Here is a 25,004-nt window from a genome sequence, read left to right on the forward strand (position 1 = left end):
CGGAGAGTCACCATGAAGAAAAAGCGCACCATAATCCTAGTTTCTGGAGACCCTCCAAGATGGCGGCTGAATAAAACAACTTTTTGTAGCTCTGCTGATTGAAAACATTTGATTTCATTCAAACCGTGTATTTTCAGTTAGTTACAACAGTTTTTCCTTCTACACTTACCTAGAATTTAGATGTTTCATCAAAATGCCAAAAAGCGCTGAAAAACTTAACGAACGGACAAAGGATTTGAAAGACTTGTCTATGGAAGTGCATGACTACGCAGTGCCTGCTGCTTCTCTCCCGGGAGTTGACAAAGCTCTGGATTTTTGTTTAGCTGCTCTCCCTGACACTCTGATTAAGCCTGCCTCTAAGAAAAGGAAGACTGAATCTTTGGATGACGTGGTTGGATGTTATCGTCAATTTCATCCCTGATCAACGAGTGCTCTAATTCTCTGGATAAGTTGGTGAATACTAATGCTTTGAAAATAGAGGGTCTGAAAAAGACTAATGACTTTGTCTCCGCTGAAGTTAAAGATGTGAAAGTGGACCACCTTACGTCTAAGTTACGACTAAGTTACGACCCTGGGAGCAGCGAATAGAGAACTGTGAAGCCCGTCTCTCAGACCTGGAGAGGCAGTCGAGATGGTGGAAACTTCAGTTGCGAGGGGTGTATGAAAAAGAGAAGGAGAACATCAGGGACGAAGTCATCCGCATATGTGAATATACATATCCCGAAGGAAAGGGAAAATTCTCCTTGGCCATAGACCGTTCCCAGAAAAAAAACAAGATCATGTGAGTAGCAAACCTGTCACACGAGCTGTCATAATACAGTTCGTCTCACGCATAGTCAGGGAAGCAGTATGGAAAGTAGTGAAATCCTCTCCTTTTTTGAAGGAAAATGGGATGCGGTTTATGGAAGATCGTACTCCGCTGGAAATAGAAAGAAGAAATAAATTGTGGCCTAAAGTAGAAGAAGCCAGAGCAGCAGGAAAAGCTGCATACTAGGTTGGTGCTTGTGCTTATATCAATGGTGTTGAGATTCAGCTGCCTGCGTCTACTGAAAGATGATGAGAAAGAACTACACTTCCCATCACTCACCTCAGTTCCCACCTGCACGCCATTTCTGATCACACACACCTGCACCTCATCATCACTATAATCACCACCACTATTGTAACGAGGTGCGGTTGAGGCAGAGATGAGGCAGGATCCAAATGCAGCACATGCTTTATTTAACAGACCACAAACTATACAAATTAGACTGGATACAGGACTCGGGACTCAGGAACAGGATACGAGAACAGGAACAACCAACATCAACCTTAACATGCTACAGCGAACTGTAAGACATACAAGAACTCACAAAGACAAGGCTGAAACACAGGGTTTAAATAATCAGGGACAAACGAGCTAGACAAGATAACAAGGGGGCGTGGTAAATCAGAAACACCTGGAATAACTAATAGACAAGACAGGGAACCATAAAACCTGACCGGACACAAAACCCACATTGTGACATAGCCCCCCCCATGGGCGGCTCCTGACGGCCATAAAAACAACAAAAAGTTCAGGAGGGTGGAGAAGTGGAGGCGGTCTTGGGGGAGGGACGGAGGGCCAGGTCCGCACTGGGAACCGGGACCAGGATATAGGCAAGGCGGGCCTGGGCCATGGAGCGTGGGTGACCAGGGCGGAGCAGGACGTGCAGGCGGCCAGGGCGCTGAAGCCCCCTCGGGCGGCCACGTCGGAGAAGACCCTTCGGGCGGCCGTGGCGGAGAAGACCCTTCGGGCGGCTGTGGCGGAGAAGACCCTTCGGGAGGCCATGGCGGAGAAGACCTTTCGGGCAGCCATGGCGGGGAAGACCCTTCAGGCGAGGACGAACCATCAGGTGGCCATAGCGGAGACGACCCTTCAGATGGCCATGGCGGTTTAGGCTGAATAGGGAACCATGTCGAGACCGTCTCCATGGTCCCACCGGGTATACTGCCAAAATTTTCTTGGGGAGGCTAACAGTCCAGGGCTCAGGATTAGAGGAGTCCAGTGGTGAAGAGGGCTTTGTGCTGGGCAGGACCAGCGGTGAAGAGGACTTTAGGCTGGGCAGGACCAGCGGTGAAGAGGGCTTTAGGCTGGACAGGACCAGTGGTGAAGAGGGCTTTAGGCTGGGCAGGACCAGCGGTGAAGAGGGCTTTAGGCTGGGCAGGACCAGCAGTGAAGAGGGCTTTAGGCTGGGCAGGACCAGCGGTGAAGAGGGCTTTGTGCTGGGCAGGACCAGTGGTGAAGAGGGCTTTAGGCTGGGCAGGACCAGTAGTGAAGAGGGCTATAGGCTGGGCAGGATCAGTAGTGAAGAGGGCTTTAGGCTGGGCAGGACCAGTAGTGAAGAGGGCTTTAGGCTTGGCAGGACCAGCGGTGAAGAGGGCTTTAGGCTGGGCAGGACCAGTGGTGAAGAGGGCTTTGTGCTGGGCAGGACCAGCGGAGAAGAGGGCTCTGGACTGGACGAGACCAGCGGCGAAGAGGGCTTTAGGCTGGGCAGGACCAGTGGTGAAGAGGGCTTTAGGCTGGGCAGGACCAGTAGTGAAGAGGGCTTTAGGCTGGGCAGGATCAGTGGTGAAGAGGGCTTTAGGCTGGGCAGGACCAGTGGTGAAGAGGGCTTTGTGCTGGGCAGGACCCGCGGAGAAGGAAACTCTGGACTGGATGGGACCAGCGGCGAAGGAAACTCTGGACTGGACGGGACCAGCGGCGAAGGGGGCTTTGGCTCTGGCTCGGGGGGCATGACGCTCACAGTCTCAGGCTCGGCAGGCATAATGCTCTCAGTCTCAGGCTCGGCGGGCATGATGCTCTCAGTCTCAGGCTCGGCTGGGCTGGCGTGAAGTGCAGGCTCGGCTGGACTGGCATGAAGTGCAGGCTCGGCTGGACTGGCGTGAAGCTCTAGTTCGTCATGGCTGGCGTGAAGCTCTGGCTCGTCGAGGCAGACGTGAAGCTCGAGTTCGTCGTGGCTGACGTGAAGCTCTGGCTCATCGGCGGCCATCTTGTCCGGAGACACTGGCTCGGGAGCGGCCATCTTGTCCGGAGACACTGGCTCGGCGGCGGCCATCTTGTCCGGAGACACTGGCTCGGTGGTGGCCATCTTGTCCGGAGACACTGGCTCGGCGGACGTGGCGTGAACACTCTCTGGCTCGGCAGACGTGATGTGAACAGTCTCTGGATTGGCAGACGTGATGTGAACAGTCTCTGGATCGGCAGACGTGACGTGAACAGTCTCTGGATCGGCAGACGTGATGTGAACAGTTTCTGGCTCGGCAGAAGTGACGTGAACAGTCTCTGGATCGACAGACGTGACGTGAACAGTCTCTGGATCGGCAGACGTGACATGAACAATCTCTGGCTTGGCAGACGTGACGTGAACAGTCTCTGGATCGGCAGAAGTGACATGACTAGACCCTGGTTTGGCGAATACTGTGGAGTCACGGGGCTCCTGTCCACCTTACCCACAGTAAAAGCTGAACCACTCAGTTGCAGGGCAATTTCAATATACTGCTTCAAAGTACCGTGAGGATCAGGATCGAGCATCAGAGACCGGAGTGGTTCCGATAATCCCCCGCGGAAGAAGATCATCAAGCACTCTGTGCTCATTTGTGCGAGATGTGCCAGTTCAACGAAGTCCGCAACGTACTCTTCTATGGTGCGATTCTCTTGACGGAGACGGAGAATCTGGACGTCTGGACTCCAGAAAGGCATGGTTGCTGGATCACAATGTGGTGAGTTCTTCTGTAACGAGGTGCGGTTGAGGCAGAGATGAGGCAGGATCCAAATGCAGCACACGCTTTATTTAACAGACCACAAACTATACAAATTAGACTGGATACAGGACTCGGGACTCAGGAACAGGATACGAGAACAGGAACAACCAACATCAACGTTAACGTTAACGTTAACATGCTACAGCGAACTGTAAGACATACAAGAACTCACAAAGACAAGTCTGAAACACAGGGTTTAAATAATCAGGGACAAATGAGCTAGACAAGATAACAAGGGGGCGTGGTAAATCAGAAACACCTGGGATAACTAATAGACAAGACAGGGAACCATAGAACCTGACAGGACACAAAACCCACATCGTGACAACTATAAAGACACACTCTTCACCTCTGGTCTCGTTTATTCGAAGAGGACTACTTGCCCAGCTATCACTAACCTTGATTCTCGAACGACTATACTCCAGCATCTTCATACATGTAAGAAGAACCATTCCACTCATCGCCTGCACACCGCTCTCCAAAGTAACATTGTTCATATCCCTCACCTACATTCTGTCTCCGCTCATTGTTGTCAATAAACTTCTGTTAACCCTCTGGGGTCGACAAACGCGCCCGCGTGTTTTGCTGGATTTTCGTCACACTGTAGCACAATAAACTTAAATTACTCCGTCATTTATGGTCATACAGAAAAAAGAAATATAAAAAAAGAATCTGTGATATTTTTACTTTTGTATGTGTCCACTTACAATCAAATCCAAACATTGTGCTTTTGTAAAATAAAGAAAATAAACAGGGTGTGCGTTCTGCCTCTCTGTCGCGGTGAACTTTTTTTTCTTGAGCACGTCTATAAACTGAAACCAGACTCAGCGAATACTTGTCACACATTTATGAGCCATATACCTTTATAAACATTTAAGTGTGTACTTTTAAATGATCGGATTCAAACTGAAAACAAATATTCTCTGTTTAAGTAATTTGTATAAAACCAACAAGATGTCCAGTATCTCAAACGCTTGCTCATTACTTTTAATTTGAACACGCCTACGCGCGCAAAAGACATTCACATGCAAATCTCCACATGGAACGTGAACGCGCTCGCTACCTCAAAAACAAAGCACGAAAACACTTCACAAGTCTCTGCTTTTAGTCGAGTTTGAAAGACGCGCCGTGAGCTTACATTGGATTTACCTCAGAAGAAGAAGAACGCGATTTGAAGATAAGAAAGATGTAAGGTAAAAAAATTCTTACATATTAGTTTGTTATTGTTGCATAAATTTCACATTGCAGTTGAACTGTTGCTAGATATATGGTGAATATTATAATATTAGGACCCGTGTTTACTGTTACTGTGTTTGTGGATATCTGCTCAAACGTAGATATGTATATGGTAACCATAATGTTTCATATTTTGGAGCGCGATCGCATTTGAATGTATCATATTTTGGAACGCGATCTCGTTTGAAAAGCAAAACGCACCAAACGGCTTCATGTTTTTACTATTATCTCATTTCATATCATCATAACGAATGGAAACATTTGATGTAACATGATAATCAATATATTTTTCTCTAGCTTAGTTGTTACTTAAATCTTTTGGAAGATTTACAGGCTGCTATAGGTTATTGTTATTATTATTTTATGCAGCACTGCGCATAGCCTATGCCTACAAGGCACAACAAACCTGGTGTTCATTATATTATATATTGTTGGAAACATTTGTGTGTGTGTGTGTGTGTGTGTATTCTGTGAATTTTAAAAAGCAATTTTAACCAGAAAAATCTCAAATTTATTCCCAAAATCGTGCAGGCCTTTCTCTTGATATCAGTATGTTCACTTTTTTTTTCTTTCAGGGCCCAGATGCCACTGAGTCCTGCTGACTTCAACATTCACATGAGTCTCTGTACATGAACATGGTAAAGTGAAAATCAAACACCTTGGAAATGAAAGGTATGTACAATGTTTTTAGGAATGGCACAAAGGTCTCTGTCTTTGGATCATTGTTTTCAATAAGTGCTTTTTTGTCATTTGTTTTGTATCTTTGGATTATGTTGTGTTGTAAATAAATCCAAACAGTCTAAAAGCCATTCTTTTTTAAATCTCCTCATTCTTTGTGCAAGGTTGCTCAGAATGATGGGCCCTGATAAGCTCCTAATAGGGCCATTAGGGAGTGTCTTTGTCTTTCTCAGGTGTGAAAAGCTTACATATTAATGACGTGATCACACCTCCCGCATAAAGCTTTCTCACACAAAACACGTCTTACAAATTTTAAATCAATATATTGTCTTATCTGAATGAGCAGTTAGGGTGATTTTCACATAGTTTTAGAGCAAATATTCTAGGCTACGTGATACAATTTTCAAAAGTCTTGTGAAGAAATAATCAGAATGGGTTTCATGTCCTTATTTCAGTGACAATTTTCTTTTGTATTTTCACAAACCACGCATAAATGTCATTATCTCAAAACTACAAACTTTTACACACATGCTGCTGATATATTATTGTAGCAGAGTTTGTGCTGAATACAGTGTAATCAGACTTTAGCCATGAAAATGTCACAAGTAGCAGAAATAAGCACAAATGTCAGAACACCTCCAGGGCCCAGAAAACAGCTCAGACCCCAGAGGGTTAACCTCATCCATCTGGTGAGTCTGCTTCCCTAACCCTGAATGCATTCAAGCACCCCTTTACAGTCAAGTTTCTAGTGCATTGCTGTGGTATGATGCATAACACTTTATTATACAATGGTTCTTTTTTATGTCACTTTATTTTAATCAATCCAAAACTGTTTTGACGATTTGCTGTTATATACTGTGTTCAGCTTAGCTACGGATCTTAGGTTACGCTACTCTTTGTGCCTTTGTAGAACTTGTTATATTTGTTCCTTTTCTTGTTTATTAAACTATATTTGTTTCTGCTATCTCTCTAAATGCCAGGGGAATGATAGATTCTGTAAAGTGTAAAGATGTTTTTGGGATAGGGATTATTTTAGTTTTTTCTCTCTTCTGTGAATGACTGTTCCTTTTGGAAATCACAATGTGGAAGTGATGCATGGTTTTCTCATGGGTCTTAAGGAAATTTGACTATTGGCTGCTTAAATATCCTTCTCCTCTTTTCTTTATGGGTGGATATTTTAATATAGCTCCAGATAATATAATAGACCATGTGCTACCAAAAAAGGCCCAATACAGTTGGTATTCAACCAGAATATACCGCCAGAATATATTACGTAATAATACCGCCGTTCCCGCGGCGGTAAATTGCGGGTGTGTATTTGCTGCCTTTTAACGCTAAAAGGTGCTACAATCACAGACTTTGAAAAGTGTCAGTTTATTCTCTCCATTGCGTAATCTGCCACCGCGCCGCGGCTCATTCAGAGCGATTGAAAGCTGGTAGCAGATCAATTAAAGTAAAACATTGTAGTTAAACGAATTCATAATCACAATACTGAAATTACTGACATAAATTAAATAAATAACTAAAACATTTCAACATAAAACATTGCAATAGAAACATATTAGGCTACATCAATGAGGCTTTGCAAAAGCATAAAAGACGTTATCTTAACAGCGTTCAGACAATAGCTCTGTGGTCAACGCAACAACATGAGCCTCACGGAGCTTCAAGCGATTCGAGATCGAATCTCATTGAAACCTACATGCTGTTAACCGATGTTGGCCGATAGCGTTTATGTTTTACCGTTCTTGATGCTTAAATAGGTAACCATTTATTCCCAAGTTTATTAACTGTTTATTTATTTAAGGTCAAGTGTTTTGTTTAATTATCAATGGCACATTACAACATAAATTTGCTACATTCCAGTAGAGCCGCTACTGAAAATGAAAATGAAGAAGTTCTTATTTAATCTGCTAAATTATTGTTTTGTGAATCATTCACGAAATTGAGATGACTGACAGTCAGTGATACCCGGCCATAGCAACGGAAGACATTTTATAAAACAGATCCATTCATTGAACAAATCAGAAAACTGATTTTGTTGACTTGGCTACACAAAATAACAGACTAACTAAATAATATTGCTTTTAATATAAAAACCAATGAAAATATAAAAGAACACTAAAATTAATTAAGTTTGAAACCCCATCGCACATTTCAAGGTATAAATAAAGTGTCGGGACAGTGTATTTATTTAACACAGGGTTGCATCGAGTTTAGACTTTATTTCCTTTGCGATGCAAAATAAGAAACACAGAATCTTAGTCGTGCAACATTTTAAATTTGTATAGCAAAAGAAATTGCAGCTAAATTGAACAATTAAAACAGTACAAATCGAAAATAGTCCAAACCAACATAAATTAAGAACATGCGTTTTTCTTTGCCTCTCTCTCACGCTGGATCTCTTTTTTGGTAATACTGTATATGTCGCTGCGTGTCATCCATACAAATCACGAAAAAAAACTGTAACAAATTATTTAGCCTTTGTTGCTTCAAAGACACAGCGTGCTGTAACAGTGTGGGTTCTGTCATGTTTCCTGTCTGTGTTCCCCTATCTTTTTCCATGTTTAGCAGTTCCCCGTTATGTTTAATGTCTATCAGTCTTCCCAGGTGTCTCTGATTAGCCACGCCCCCTTGTTATCTTGTTTAGCTTGTTTGCCTTTGTATTTAAGCCCTGTGTCTAGTTCAGTCTTTGTGAGTTCTTGATGTTGTGATGTTACATGTTCATTGTTCTGTTCATGAGTTTTGTTACGGAGTCTTAGTCTGTCAAAGTTCTAGTTTATTTAATAAAAAACACTGCTGCACTTGGATCCTGCTTCCTGCTCTGCATCGTCACACATGCCTTGTTGAAGTCACCTTACAGTAAAACAAGGTTGATCGCGAATTAAAGCACTCTGTATCTGCTGCTCACTCGCATTCGTTCATTGGCATGAACACGTTTGTCAACAGTTCATGTTTAGATTGCCAGATTGTTGACAATCATACACACTGCTCAAACAGTGCAGTGCTCAAAAGGCAACGAGATGAAATCTTTTTGTGAGAGATCGATTGCTGCTGATCGATTGCTCCTGTCTGCCTCGCTGCCTGCTGTGTGTTTGTTTGCTTCGAGGCTGTAAGCTCCGTCTAAGCCTTGTGTTAGCTTCGTATTTCTTTCTGTTTTGAACCATCATTTACTATCATTTCTAGTTGTTTATACTACTAAATACAGCTTACCCAACATCTCAGATGTTGGCAGATAACCTGACATCGCTAGCTTCCGTTATTGTTAGCACAACACGCTGGTAACTCGCTAGCCTGTTAAAGCACCACCCGTGCGCTCAGTTATTTATTTATTTATTTTCTCTCGCGCGCCCGCGCCTTTGAGTTCATAAAAAGCTCAGGTGAGTAAGAATCAGTCAACAAACACGGTGAGTAATGTCTTGTCCTGTGATTGTCACCTGTCACGTGTCACATGTGACACACTCGGCCTCGATCGATTGCTCCTGTCTGCCTCGCTGCCTGCTGTGAGTGTGTTTGCCTCGGTGCTGTAAGCTCCGTCTTAGCCTCGTATTTCTTTGTTTTGAACCATCATTTACTACAATTTGTAGTTGTTTATACTAAATACAGCTTACCCAACATCTCAGATTGACATCGCTAGCATCCGTTACTACTAACACAACACGCTAATTCGCTACTGCTAGCCTGTTAACGCGCCACCCGTGCGCTCAGCTGTTTTATTTATTTATTTTTTCTCTCGCGCGCTCGCGCCTTTGAGTTCATAAAAGCTCAGGTAAGTAATAATCAGTCAACAAACACGGTGAGTAATGTCTTGTCCTGTTATTGTCACCTGCACTTCATGCCACATGTTTAGCATAGACTTCTCTGTTGGCAATGTAGGATTTATATGTGATAAATGTAAGGAGACAGTTAGGCTGACAGAGAAGATTTCAGAATTAGAGACACGCATCCAAACTTTAATTGAGGATAGTAAGAGTGCTAGAGCTTTAGATACTATTTTGGATGCGCCTAGCATAGTGAACTCTTTCCATGAGTCGGTTCCAGCTGAAGTAGAGCCTGTGCAGCCGGGCAAATGGGTGACAGTGAGGGATCGCTCTAGTCGCGGATCAAAAAACCACTCTTCCGTTCCGATTACCACAACAAATCGATTTGCCCCGCTCAGTGAAACACCCACTGAGAATTCTGTTGATTGTGCCCTAGTAATTGGTGATTCGATCACACGGAACGTGAAAATAGAGACACCAGCGAACATAGTCACATGTTTGCCGGGAGCCAGAGCGCCTGACATCAAAGCAAATTTAAAAGTGCTGGCTAATGCTAATCGTAAATTCTCTAAGATCATTATGTCGGCACTAATGATGTTCGACTCCGCCAGTCGGAGATCACCAAAATTAATATTAAAGAGGTGTGTGAACTTGCAAGTACGATGTCAGGCACTGTAATTTGCTCTGGCCCCCTTCCTGTTCGCAGGAGTGATGAGATAGTTAGTAGATTGTGTTCACTGAATCGCTGGCTGTCTGAGTGGTGTCCGTGTAATAATATAGAATTCATAGACAATTGGAAAAGTTTTTGGGGCAAACCTGACCTGTTGAAAAGAGATGGTATTCATCCCTCCTGGGATGGTGCTGCTCTTCTATCTAGTAATATGGCTCATAGTCTTAGAGCTCAAACATGACAAATTGGGCACCAGGTCAGGAAGCAGACAGACTGGCTAAACCAAACGTCTGCTAGCGGCCTCGCGTCACCCAGGTCAGATAAATCCCATCACATAGAGCCTCTTTCACCTAGCTATCATCATATAGAGACTGTGTCTGTTCCCCGATTTTGGAAATCCAAAAAATGTTTAAACCTATCTAAGGTTAAAAATTTAATTGATGTTCAACAAATAAAAAACAGCTATAATACAGATGAGCAAATGATAAAGCTTGGGTTGCTGAATATTCGATCGCTTACTTCAAAAGCACTCATTGTTAATGATATGATTTCAGATAATAACCTAGATGTGCTGTGTTTGACAGAAACCTGGCTAAAACCAAGCGATTACATTACTTTAAATGAGTCCACCCCGCAAGATTACTGTTATAAACATGAACCCCGTCTGAAACGCAAAGGGGGAGGTGTTGCTGTAATTTATAGTAATATTTTCAAAACCACTAAGAAATCAAGTTTCGAATATAATTCTTTTGAAGTGTTAGTGCTTAATGTAAAAATATATAGTAAAAATGATAAATCACGTTTGAGATTTGTGCTGGCTACTGTATACAGGCCACCAGGGCACCATACAGACTTTATCAAAGAATTTGCGGACTTTCTATCAGAGTTAGTATTGGCTGCAGATAAAGTACTAATTGTTGGTGATTTTAATATACACATCGATAATGAAAAAGATGCATTGGGATTGGCATTTAAAGACATTGTAAACTCAATTGGAGTTAGACAACACGTGTCAGGACCTACTCATCGTCGTAATCATACTCTAGATCTAATATTATCACATGGAATAGATGTTGATGCCGTTGAAATTCTGCAGCAGAGCGATGACATCTCAGATCATTATCTAGTCTCGTGTAAATTACATTTAGCCAAGGCTGCAAAGCCGACTCCGTGTTACAAATATGTTAGACCTATCACTTCTGCTACTAAAGATTGCTTTATTAATAATCTTCCTGATCAGTTTCATCATTTTAGCATCCCGGATAGCTTAGAAAAACTTGATATTGCAACAGAAACTTTTAACTCTCTCTTTTCCAGCACTTTAGACACAGTTGCTCCTTTGCGCTTAAAGAAGATTAAAGAAAATAATCCAACGCCGTGGTACAACGAGCACACTCAGGCCCTTAAGAGAGCAGCCAGAAAAATGGAGCGCAACTGGAAGAAAACAAAATTAGAGGTATTTCGCATTTCATGGAAAGAGAGCTCGATTGCTTACAGAGAGGCTTTAAAAGCTGCTAGATCTGCTTATTTTTCAAACCTATTAGAAGAAAATAAACATAATCCTAGGTATTTATTTGAAACAGTGGCTAAACTAACGAAAAAGAAAGCTTCAAACACAGAAGGTTCCAAGCAGCACAGCAGTAATGACTTTATGAACTTCTTCACTTATAAGATTGATAATATCAGGGATAAAATTATAACTATGCAACCGTCTACTACAGTATCGCATCAGGCAGTGCATTGTAGTCTCCCTGAGGAAAAATTTGATTCATTCATTGCTATAGGAGAGGAAGAATTTACTAAACTCGTTAAATCATCTAAATCTACAACATGTATGTTAGACCCTATACCGACTAAGCTACTGAAAGAGATGCTTCCAGAGGTCATAGATCCTCTTCTTAATATCATTAATTCCTCTTTGTCTCTAGGATACGTACCAAAAAACTTTAAGCTGGCTATGATTAAACCGCTTGTTAAAAAAATGCAACTTGATCCTTCAGAATTAGTCAATTACAGGCCGATCTCGAATCTACCTTTTCTGTCAAAGATACTAGAAAAGGCAGTATCTTCACAACTATGTTCCTTTCTAGAAAGAAATGATATCTGCGAGGATTTTCAGTCCGGATTTAGACCATACCATAGTACTGAGACTGCTCTCGTTAGAGTAACAAATGATTTGCTCTTATCATCCGATCGTGGTTGTGTCTCTCTATTAGTGTTACTCGATCTTAGTGCTGCGTTTGACACCATTGACCACAACATTCTTTTAAATAGACTAGAAAACTATGTTGGCATTAGTGGAATTGCACTAGCATGGTTTAAATCATACTTATCTGACCGTTATCAGTTTGTAGCAGTAAATGAAGAGATGTCTCATCGATCACAAGTTCAGTATGGCGTACCACAGGGCTCAGTACTAGGACCGCTGCTGTTCACTCTGTACATGCTGCCATTAGGAGATATCATTAGGAAACATGGAATTAGCTTCCACTGTTATGCTGACGATACTCAGCTCTATATTTCTTCAAAACCTAACGAAACTTACCAATTCACTAAATTAACAGAATGCATAGCTGATATAAAAAACTGGATGACTCGTAATTTCCTACTTCTAAATTCTGAAAAAACAGAGATTCTAATTATTGGACAAAAAACTTCCTCACGTAATAACCTAGAATACTGTCTAACACTTGATGGCTGCTCTGTTAAGTCTTCGTCGTCGGTTAGGAACCTGGGTGTGCTCTTTGATACCAATCTTTCATTTGAAAGTCACGTGTCTAGTATCTGTAAAACCGCATTTTTCCATCTTAAAAATATATCTAAATTACGTCATATGCTCTCATTGACAAATGCGGAACAATTAGTCCATGCGTTCATGACCTCAAGGCTAGATTATTGTAATGCTCTACTGGGTGGTTGCCCTGCACGCTTAATAAACAAACTGCAGCTGGTCCAAAACGCAGCAGCTCGAGTTCTTACCAGAACCAGGAAGTATGACCATATTAGCCCGGTTCTGTCAAAACTGCACTGGCTCCCTATTAAACATCGCATCAATTTTAAAATATTGCTGATTACTTACAAAGCACTAAATGGTTTAGCTCCGCAGTACTTGAGCGAGCTCTTAACGCATTATACTCCTTCACGTCTATTGCGATCTCAAAATTCCGGCCAGTTGATAATACCTAGAATATCAAAATCAACTGCTGGCGGTAGATCCTTTTCCTATTTAGCACCAAAACTTTGGAACAGTCTTCCTACCATTGTCCGGGAAGCAGACACACTCTGTCAGTTCAAATCTAGATTAAAGACACATCTCTTTGACATAGCGTTCACATAATACATTATAGACTTCTATAATTCAATATTAGGCTGCATAGATTAGGTCAGCTGGAACCGGGAACACTTCCCATAAATCCTGATGTACTTGTTACATCATGAGAAGAATGGCATCTACGCTAATTTTAGTGTCTTTGTTTATCCCAAGGTTTTCCCGCAGCCTGCCGGATCCAGGCCGTTTCCAGATCTGATGAAGGACCTTCGCCTGGACCTGATGTCAACGCAGTGCTGAAGGGCCAACTAGTCTCTCCCTATGGAGGATCCCTTTCCCCCTCTACAGATAACGCGTCGTCGGGAAAACTCAATTTGCGTATCTACCCCGAATTGATAAAATAAAATTCTGAATCAAAACTATAAGGAAACACCAGTAATTTGTTTAGGCTTGGTTTGTAGGGAATTCCAAACCTGCACACATATATTCAAACGCACATAATTATAGAACCCGTTCTTAATGCGCATCTGAACGCCATCAGCGTTTCTCACAGGTTCGCTAAAGTCTGTGTAGAGAGAATGGTGTCGTCTTGGCGGCCCTAATTTAAAAACAAATGATCGTTGCGACGGAAGCGAATCAATCAAAACTAACTTTAGCTGGAAAATAACTTTATTAAAGAACCGCTATAAAGCCAAAACAATCTTACGTTAAATTATACATTTATCTCTGTAAAGCTGCTTTGAGACAATCTACATTGTTAAAAGCGCTATATAAATGAAGATGACTTGACTTGACTTGACATGTTTAGCATAGCCTTCTCTGTCGGCAATATAGGATTTATATGTGATGAATGCAAGGAGACAGTCAGGCTGACAGAGAAGATTTCAGAACTAGAGACACGCATCCAAACTTTAATTGAGGATAGTAAGAGTGCTAGAGCTTTAGATACTATTTTGGATGCGCCTAGCATAGTGAACTCTTTACATGATTCGGTTCCAGCTGAAGTAGAGCCTGTGCAGCCGGGCAAATGGGTGACAGTGAGGGATCGCTCTAGTCGCGGATCAAAAAACCACTCTTCCGTTCCGATTACCATAACAAATCGATTTGCCCCGCTCAGTGAAACACCCACTGAGAATTCTGTTGATTGTGCCCTAGTAATTGGCAATTCTATTACACGGAACGTGAAAATAGAGACACCAGCGAACATAGTCACATGTTTGCCGGGAGCCAGAGCGCCTGACATCAAAGCAAATTTAAAAGTGCTGGCTAATGCTAAACGTAAATTCTCTAAGATCATTATTCATGTCGGCACTAATGATGTTCGACTCCGCCAGTCGGAGATAGGGTTGGAAAGGGGCTGAATATTTCTGGTAAATTTCCAGAAACTTTCTAAAAGTGAATATCAAAAACTGAAAATTTCCAAATAATCCTGAAAAGTTTCCGAAAGTTTCCAAATAATCCTGAAAAGTTTCCAAAATTTCTGGAAATTTTGCAACCCTAGTCGGAGATGACCAAAATTAACGTTAAAGAGGTGTGTGAACTTGCAAGTACGATGTCAGGCACTGTAATTTGCTCTGGCCCCCTTCCTGTTCGCAGGAGTGATGAGATAGTTAGTAGATTGTGTTCACTGAATCGCTGGCTGTCTGAGTGGTGTCCGTGTAATAATGTAGAATTCATAGACAATTGGAAAAGTTTTTGGGGCAGACCTGACCTGTTGAAAAGAGATGGTATTCATCCCTCCTGGGATGGTGCTGCTCTTCTCTCTAGTAATATGGCTCATAGTCTTAGAGCTCAAACATGACAATCTGGGGCTCAGGTCAGGAAGCAGACAGACTGGCTAAACCAACCGTCTGCTAGCGACCTCACGTCACCCAGGTCAGATAAATCCCATCACATAGAGCCTCTTTCACCTAGCTATTATCATATAGAGACTGTGTCTGTTCCCCGAATTTGGAAATCCAAAAAACGTCAGGTCAAAAATTTTATTGAATCTGCATCTGCATTGAATGCATCTTATTCATTATCTATGTGTATATTAATATCACCAACAATTAGTACTTTATCTGCAGCCAATATTAATCAATTAATCAATATTAATTCTGATAGAAAGTCCGCAAATTCTTTGATAAAGTCTGTATGGTGCCAGCAGAATTCTCAAATGTGATTTATCGTTTACACTATATATTTTTACATTAAGCACCAACACTTCAAAATAAGTATATTTAAAACTACATTTCTTAGTGGTTTTGAAAATATTACTATAAATTACAGCAACACCTCCCCCTTTGCCTTTCAGACGAGGCTCATGTTTATAACAGTAATCTTTAATAAATGGCAGCAGTCTTAACCCTCTGGGGTCTGAGCTGTTTTCTGGCCCTGGAGGTGTTCTGACATGCTCTGACATTTGTGCTTATTTCTGTTACTTGTGACATTTTCATGGCTAAAGTCTAATTACACTCTCTGCTACAATAATATATCAGCAGCATGTGTGTAAAAGTTTGTAGTTTTGAGATAATGACATTTATGCATGGTTTGTAAAAATACAACAAAAAAAAATCTCACTGAAATAAGGTCATGAAACCCATACTGATTATTTCTTCACAAGACTTTTGAAAATTGTATGACGTAGCCTAGAATATTTGCTCTAAAACTATGTGAAAATCACCCTGACTGCTCATTCAGAGAAGACAATATATTGATTTAAAATTTTTACGACGTGTTTTGTGTTAGAAAGCTTTATGCGGGAGCTCATTAATATGTAAGCTTTTCACACCTGAGAAAGACAAAGACCCTCCTCTAACTGCCCCAGGGTTCTCAAGTTTTATCAAAAGCTTGGAGTGAGATCACATGCGGTTAGGGGAGGAGCCCTAATGGAGCCCCGCCCCCACCCGTCCCCCCAATTTTAACCATTGTTCATAATTAACCAGCACAAATTGAAATTATAACAATTGGTAAATCTGATAAATGACAGAGCAATTAATCACATCAAATATACTCTTTAATGTTATATTTCAAAATTACAAATATACAAAAATATAACAAATTGCTCCAAACAGTTTGGAAAAACAAATCTTTTTGCATTTTGAATGTGTCTAGTCGTAATGGTATAATGATTTATTGTGTGGTGGGACATTGTGAACAAATGACATAGTATTAAGGTGTGTGTGCGTGTGTGTGTGTGTGTGTGTGTGTGTGTGTGTGTAAGTGTGGCCTGGTAAACCTTACATTATGGGGACAAAATGTCCCCACAAGGATGGCAATATCCGAAATCCTTGTTCGTGTGGGCACATTTTTTGGTCCCCATGAGGAAAACGGCTTATAAATCCACTCCATCACGACGTGTGTTCGCGTGATGTTGTTGGTTACTTAGTAACGAACGTACGGCGGCCGAGAATTTTCCGTCAACTTCCGTGTGTTCGCGCCTATGGTTCGCGTATCTATGTTGCCTAGTAACGAACGCAATCTGGCCGAGATACGTGCTGGCGGCAGGAAGCTTCACTTTGTGTGCCTGCGCCTCGTATACAACGTTATATATAAAGCTTGCAGGACAACTTGGTTGGCATTGCCTTTTCAGCGTGAGAAATACACGGTGTGGCGTGTGAGCGTGTGAACTGGTTGAATTGCGTGTGTCTCACGGCCAATGCGTGAGACTTGAGAACCCTGCTGCCCTATTAGGAGCTATCAGGCCCTGTCATTCTGAGCAACCTTGCACAAAGAATGAGGAGATTTAAAAAAGAATGGCTTTTAGATTGTTTGATTTATTTACAACACAACATAATCCAAAGATACACAACAAATGACAAAAAAGCACTCATTGAAAACAATGATCCAAAGAAAGAGACCTTTGTGCCATTCCTAAAAACATTGTACATACCTTTCATTTCCAAGGTGTTTGATTTTCACTTTACCATGTTCATGTACAGAGACTCATGTGAATGTTGAAGTCAGCAGGACTCAGTGGCATCTGGGCCCTGAAAAAAAAAAAAAAGTGAACATACTGATATCAAGAGAAAGGCCTGCACGATTTGGGGAATACATTTTAGATTTCTCTGGTTAAAATTGCTTTTTAAAATTCACAGAATACACACACACACACACACACAAATGTTTCCAACAATATATAATATAATGAACAACAGGTTTGTTGTGCCTTGTAGGCATAGGCTATGCGCAGTGCTGCATAAAATAATAATAACAATAACCTATAGCAGCCTATAAATCTTCAAAAAGATTTCAGTAACAACTAAGCTAGAGAAAAATATACTGATTATCATGTTACTTAAAATGTTTCCATTCGTTATGATGATATGAAATGAGATAATAGTAAAAACATGAAGCCGTTTGGTGCGTTTTGCTTTTCGAATGTATCAAATATGATGCATTCAAACGCGATCGCGCTCAAATATAAAACATTATGGTTAGGCCTACCATATACATATCTACGTTTGAGCAGATATCCACAAACACAGTAACAGTAAACACGGGTCTAAATATTATAATATTCACCATATATCTAGAGACAGTTCAACTGCAATGTGAAATTTATGCAACAATAACAAACTAATATGTAAGAATTTCTTACCTTACATCTTTCTTGTCTTCAAATCGCGTTCTTCTTCTGAGGTAAAGCCAATGTAAGCTCACGGCGCGTCTTTCAAACTCGACTAAAAGCAGAGACTTGTGAAGTGTTTTGTTGTTGAGGTAATGAGCGCGTTCGCGTTCCATGTGGAGATTTGAATGTGAATATCTTTTGCACGAGTGGGCGTGTTCAAATTAAAAATAATTAGGAAGCGTTTGAGAAGCTGGACATCTTGTTGGTTTTATACAAATTACTTAAACAGAGAATATTTGTTTTCAGTTTGAATCCGATCATTTAAAAGTACACACTTAAATGTTTATAAAGGTATATGGCTCATAAATGTGTGACAAGTATTCGCTGAGTCTGGTTTCAGTTTATAGACGTGCTCAAGAAAAAAAAGTTCACCGCGACGGAGAGGCAGAACGCACACCCTGTTTATTTTCTTTATTTTACAAAAGCACAATGTTTTGATTTGATTCTAAGTGGACACATACAAAAGTAGAAATATCACAGATTCTTTTTTTATATTTCTTTTTTCTGTATGACCATAAATGACGGAGTAATTTAAGTTTATAGTTCTACAATGTGAAGAAAATCCAGCAAAACGCACGGGCGCCTCAGAGGGTTAACAGACACCAATTTTCATGCGCATTGCCACCAACTGATTTTCTGCTTGCAAATGTCTGTGGCACCAATTGAGGTCGATTTGTCTTATCACCCCACTTGTACGGAAAATTATGGATGAGTTCATTGAGCTGATCAAGAGACAAGATCTTCTTTGAAATTAGTACAGAAAAGCACTCTGCCAGCTCAACTGGTACTATGCCTTCAAAAAGATCATGAGGCAAATCAGGAGGATAGCCTGTTGTAACATTAAAGTAGCTAAGGCTGTCACTGAAAACACATGCCTTTTTCACAGCCATGACATTCACACCTTTCTCCTTTGCAAGTTTCACATGTCCTTGGTGTTCTTCTGCAGTCCTTAGTGTAAATTCACCTGCCTTCACTTCATTGGTCTGAGAATCTGCACGAGAAGCTGTACAAAATCGACAACAGTACTCTCCTGAAAAGTTCTCAATGAAGCCAGCCATTGAATGTGCAGCAAGATTATCGGCCACAACACATTGCACTGTTCCTTTAAGAAATGTTCCCAGCTGTTGGACATACACACCTTGCTGTTCCAAAGTTTGGAGATCATGCAAAAGAGGTCGCAAGATTTTCTCAAATCCGTATGTCTTCACGTCTTCTGTTTTGAACAAAACGGCAAGATAAATTGAAGACAATGTTGACTGAAACATGGATGGCACATTACCCAAAATCCAGTAGATTGCACATAACTTGTGCTTCTTTCTTGATGTCCCGAGAGGGTTGCAAATTTCAAAGTCATCAACATATAAGCACACAGATATCCTCAACTCATCTGAGAAGAAATTATTTGCTTTAAAATACTGACCATCCTGAATTGACCTGTACTGATGGACATCTCTTAACTGTTGAGAACTGTGACTTTCGACCACTTTGTCGAGTAGGTCATTCTGACCAAGTAGATTCTGTAAAGACTCAAGTATTGGAACATATTGAAAAGTTCTGTTTCCCTTGGCCTCAAGAACATACTCCATGGAGTCTACAACTTTAAAATTTTCCTTGTAATATTCTTTACGCTTAGATGCAGAGGCTAGTGGACCACCATGCTTTATTGCAGTGAGTAAAGGATTTGTTGTACTTAAAGGAAAACTCAGACTTTTTGGGACTTTAGCTTATTCACAGTATCCCCCAGAGTTAGATAAGTCCATACATACCCTTTTCATTTCTGTGCGTTCTGTAAGTGTTATTTGACGCACCCACCGCTAGCCTAGCTTAGCACAAAGACTGGATGTAAATGGATAATGGTAGCATACTAATCCCAATAAGTGACAAAATAATGCAAACATTTTCCTATTTACATGTTGTGATCTGTATAGTCACAGCGTGTACAAATAACAAGGCTATATGAGACAGAGACCATTTTTAATCGTATAAATACTGGGAACTATATTCTCACTAGGCGTAGGAGCACAGCTAACGTTACTTGGGCGGAGTGGCTACTTGGGCGGAGTGATTAGCGCAGCACACGAGACGCCCTATTGATGGTTCCGTAAACAAAACAAACGTGACTAACTAGCTAGTAGCGAACGTGACTCGTGATCATGGCTGACTTTGAGGAATTGTCAGAGGAATTTTACTGTGTATCAAACCAAGATCCAGAACCATATAGTTTTGAGCCAGAATACACAGACGAGGAGTTACAAACTTTGGAAGCTGTTCATTAGCAAGTTGAATGTTACAGTCCTGAGAGTTACATTTAGCGCCGCTCATTTGTTATTGAGCGATACAGTGTGTTCATGACAACACAATAATAACAATAAAGGGGATACACGGAGCCCCTATTCACGTAATAGTGTCACTACTAAGGTTACATTACATCAGCATGGCACTGTTACAGTATAGCTAATGTTAGTCATCTCAAAACATAACGGAACACTTACCGCAGCAACAGGTGATCCAATTTGTCCTGTCTTTATTATCAATGGGATGGCTGCATCCTTTAGCACACGTTTCATGGTCCGTGTGGCAACTTGCATTTTTTCAAAATAGTCGTCTATTGTAAAATGTTCAGAGCAAACGAAATACTTCTTGATGCTGTTTACAGGTGTGTTTACAGGTGTGTTTGGATCTATACCCAGAACAAGTAGCCATCGATTCATCAGGTCAGCGTTTTTGGTTGGAATTCTATGAGACATCATGGTATTACCTGGTCTCCCCTGTTTATTGTCGCAGCTCTTTACAATACAGCGAACACCCATGATTGTAAACTATAAATTTACTATCTAGTAATTGCTGACTCTATTTCTCCAACTCTGAGCGAACTCTCTGCTCCTCACCACAGGGCGTCTACTCTCGTGTGCTGCGCTAATCACTCCGCCCAAGTAACGTTAGCTGTGCTCCTACGCCTAGTGAGAATATAGTTCCCAGTATTTATATGATTAAAAATGGTCTCTGTCTCATATAGCCTTGCTATTTGTACACGCTGTGACTATACAGATCACAACATGTAAATAGGAAAATGTTTGCATTATTTTGTCACTTATTGGGATTAGTATGCTACCATTATCCATTTACATCCAGTCTTTGTGCTAAGCTAGGCTAGCGGTGGGTGCGTCAAATAACAATTACAGAACGCACAGAAATGAAAAGGGTATGTATGGACTTATCTAACTCTGGGGGATACTGTGAATAAGCTAAAGTCCCAAAAAGTCTGAGTTTTCCTTTAAAGATGTAACAAGGTCTTTGACTAGAAACTCATCATTGTCAATCCTGTGCTTTTGTACAATAATTCTGTAAGACAAAGGGAAAGAAGCATCACTCAGTAAATAATGCAAGTCCTCCAACAACTCATCGACAGCTGTGCCTGGGACATGATAGTGATTCTCCAGCTTCAACAGCAAGGAAGCAAATTTAAGCTCTACCAACTTTGGCAAGTTCTCTGGAACCTCTCCTGTATCAATACAACTGGAATCCTCCTCTAATGTAGATGTATTGATTTCTTCGTTTGAAAGAGTTTAATCAGATATTCCTCTTACCTCTTGTGTTTTCACTATTCCTTCCTTAAAATCAGTCAACGAACACTGACAATGTTTTCGACTCTTATGTGATTTGAATGTGCCATACATATTTGTTTTAAATGAGCGATCTTTAAACATACAACTTACTGTCTCATGACAGCGCAAATGATTATTTATGTGGAGAAAGTAATCATTTACTGAAGGAATGTCAGTAACAGCACAAACATGACAATTTATCTTTGTACTTTCGCTAGAATTTTGCTTTTGAGGTTGCTGCTCACTGCCATGATCTGCATAAGTGGGACCGCAGTGCATTCCAGGTTTTAAAAGTGCATGGACAGTAAGAATATACACATGGATATGCGTGTCCATTGTAACGTAAAGACGGGTCAGAATGCCAGCTCTCCTTGATCTAATTAACTTACTGGAATCTTCACAGAACACAAAAACCCCTGTTCTCCTTGATAGCAAGAATTTACATGATTAACTTACTGACTTTCCAATCAACAAACAGGCTCTGTCCTTCCTCTACTGTCTGCAAACAACAGATTGCTTTGTCATCTCAGTTACTCATTGACTGCCAGTTGAATACGCTCTCTTGTCTTGAATCAGCAAAACACGACGTTTTACTACTCCACGGGAAGTCACGAGGGGCAAGGCGCCGCAATGTCGGCAATTTCGCAAATCCCCTGTGGGTTCCTTAAGACACTGATTTACACCCAAACACTGATTTACACCTCAGAACAAACAAGACAGTGTCTAACCAAAAGCCCCGTGAGTGAAAAACGCACGTACACACACATACACCCTCACCCCCCCGGCTCGGAAAGCCAAAAGTTCAGCGCGTGGTGCGAACTTCGTATGACTCCACACGCACAAAACACAAAGAAACTATACTAACCCTGACCACGTGGCTTACAAATACCCTATAAACTATATAAATTGTATTTCTGGTTGTGTTTCAGGGTCTCAATACCCAAATTACTATATCTATAAGCTGTATTGTTTTATAATCAATGTAATATGCCTGTAAAATCCCGAGACATCGTGTATCTTTGTGTTATTGGATCACAGAATCACCGTTCGCGGTATCATTTTGTGCCAAACAGCCCAACGGTGTTGAATCTTTAATCCAAAATAATGGAGGATGCAGTCGTTTATTAATGTCAGGTTATAAATGTTTACAAATAAGCTTATTGCTTCAGCACAAGACGGAAGAGGCGCAAACTTTTAGGAGGCGGCCGCAACACGCCCTTCCAGATGATTGGCGCCGGAACGGGAGGAAGGCGTGGCTGTGCCAGCAAAAACACGCGCCAGCTCTCTAAACTTCGCAGTTCAACCGTTCGAGAGAGAAACCCGCTTCTTCCTTCGTTTTCTTTTTGTTTTACTCTAAGTCTTTATTTTCTTGATACTTTATTTCAGTTTGATAATTCTCATACAACGAAACTTAAGGCTAAGTTATCTTTGAGCTAAGTTTAACGAACTCTTTGACTTAACATCGCAACCAAACTTCGCCTCCGACGAAGCGACTGACCACGCGTTCCAGGTGCCTTTGTTTCACGAGACGCATACAAGAGGGCTTCAAACAAGTACTGTATACTCTTAAATTCGCAGATCCAAAAGAAATGCTGTTTAAGTTGTCTAGAAATTGCTATAGCCTTTGGGTTCTCGTTGAAAAGTAACATTTTAAACTGTTTTGCCTTCTTCCTTGTTCTGATTCTCTCACACACAATCTCACATTTGTCTTAGACTTGCATACACACTCTTTCTCAAACTCACACGCACACACGGACAAACACACACACACGCGCTCCTAGCCAAAACACACATACACGTGCTCCTGAACACACACACACGCGCTCCTAGGCCTACACACACCCACGCACGTGCTCACTAAACTCCCACCTACACGCTGCCACACCTACACACACCCAAAACTCTCTCTCTCTTCCTCTCTCTCTCATTTTCTTTTTCCCTATAACCTTGTTATTATTTTATTCTGTTGCTTTGTTTTATTTTATGTCTTATTGCGATCGCTTATGTTGTTTTGTTTATGCATATTTACTCCTGCGTGATTTGAATTAGTACATGTAATCTTAGTTGTTTGATTAAAACTTTATAATCCTATGAAACTGAATCTGTCTCATATTGTTACATTGCTGAAATCTCTGAGAGTGCGAATACCTCTAAGCTCTATTTTTGTTCTACCAGTAAACATCTAAATTGTCTATAAACCCTAAAGTATCGTTCTCTGTGGCCACAAGAAGGATATCTTGTCGGAGTTATAGACTGATAAGTTTCTGTTCAGAAATTGTACATATTGTCTGCAGGACAGATAATTTGCACGATAAATGAACACTAACTTTACCTAAATTTCCCCTAATTGAACCTATAAATTCTACCTACTTATTCCCTATTTAGAATAAATTAATTTGTGTATACAGCACATTAATATTCATATCTTATGAATATTAATTCTCATTGAGCTAATAAATCCCCTTAACTGACCCAGTGTTGTTACACCATGTACCAACCTGAAGTGTTTTAAAAGCTTTGATCTAGATGTGTGATACGAGCCACAATCTCTGCACAGCCAGATGTAGGACTCTAGAACTCCAAAACTCTGAAAAAAAAGAAAAAAAAAAGATGTAAGTCACCAAATAATAATAATAATAATAATATAAACAACACTGTAACACTTTATAATAACGTTCAGTTATAAGTCACTTATAAGTTATTAGTTAATGATAAACTAATCATTTACAAAACATGACTATACATTCATAAATGATTGTGATATGCTAAATTGTTTAAATGTTTTCTTAATTCAGATATAAGTCATTTATAAATTATTAGTTAATACGTTCATAAATTATTAATAGGTGTCACGTGTCAAATGTGTTTATAGCCATATGTGTTATTTGGGGCTTTCAAGGTTTGAGAGTTAACATTTGACATTAAATAAAAATGCTCAAAACCATTAACGTTATTTAAGACAGTTATTAAAACTGATAACGTTACTAAAACATGAAAAAGTGCTTTGCTTTATACAGTATACACACAATCCATTTACACATAAATTGAGAAACTCTTAATAACTAGCCATTTAAAAAGTCATTTGTGTCTTTGTGTGGGGGAATTTAAATATTATCAAAGTTCAACAAGTATAAAATATTACATAAGATCGAAACACACGAATGTTACGTTAGGCCTCACTAACAAAAATGTGAAAACCACACGAGGAAAGCGGCAACTTAATTAAAATACCATACAAAACACGATAACCGCGATACACCATTCTAATCTACTGACAGCCTATATATAAATGGATAAAAAGTAAAATATCTTACCTGTGTGTCCACAAAGACAAAAACGTTGATTGTGAAATGTTGAATTTGATAGCACAAAATGGCGTTGAGGGACTCTG

At 40.7% G+C, this 25,004-nt stretch overlaps 1 long non-coding RNA gene across 1 annotated transcript in view; it reads right to left on the bottom strand.

Moving 5' to 3' along the window:
• Window positions 1–25,000, bottom strand: part of LOC311291919 — a 42,997-nt gene extending 17,997 nt beyond the window's left edge. Inside the window, exons 1-2 of the long non-coding RNA XR_014627633.1 lie at window positions 24,928–25,000; window positions 24,112–24,200 (exon numbers count right to left, since the gene is read on the bottom strand). This is a non-coding gene — a long non-coding RNA (uncharacterized lncRNA). The remainder of the gene's footprint in view (window positions 1–24,111; window positions 24,201–24,927) is intronic.
• Between the last annotated feature and the right edge of the window lie 4 nt (window positions 25,001–25,004).

This window comes from Rutilus rutilus (genome assembly GCF_951802725.1).
Source record: "Rutilus rutilus genome assembly, chromosome: 6".
In the NCBI taxonomy this organism is placed as follows: Eukaryota; Metazoa; Chordata; class Actinopteri; order Cypriniformes; family Leuciscidae; genus Rutilus; species Rutilus rutilus.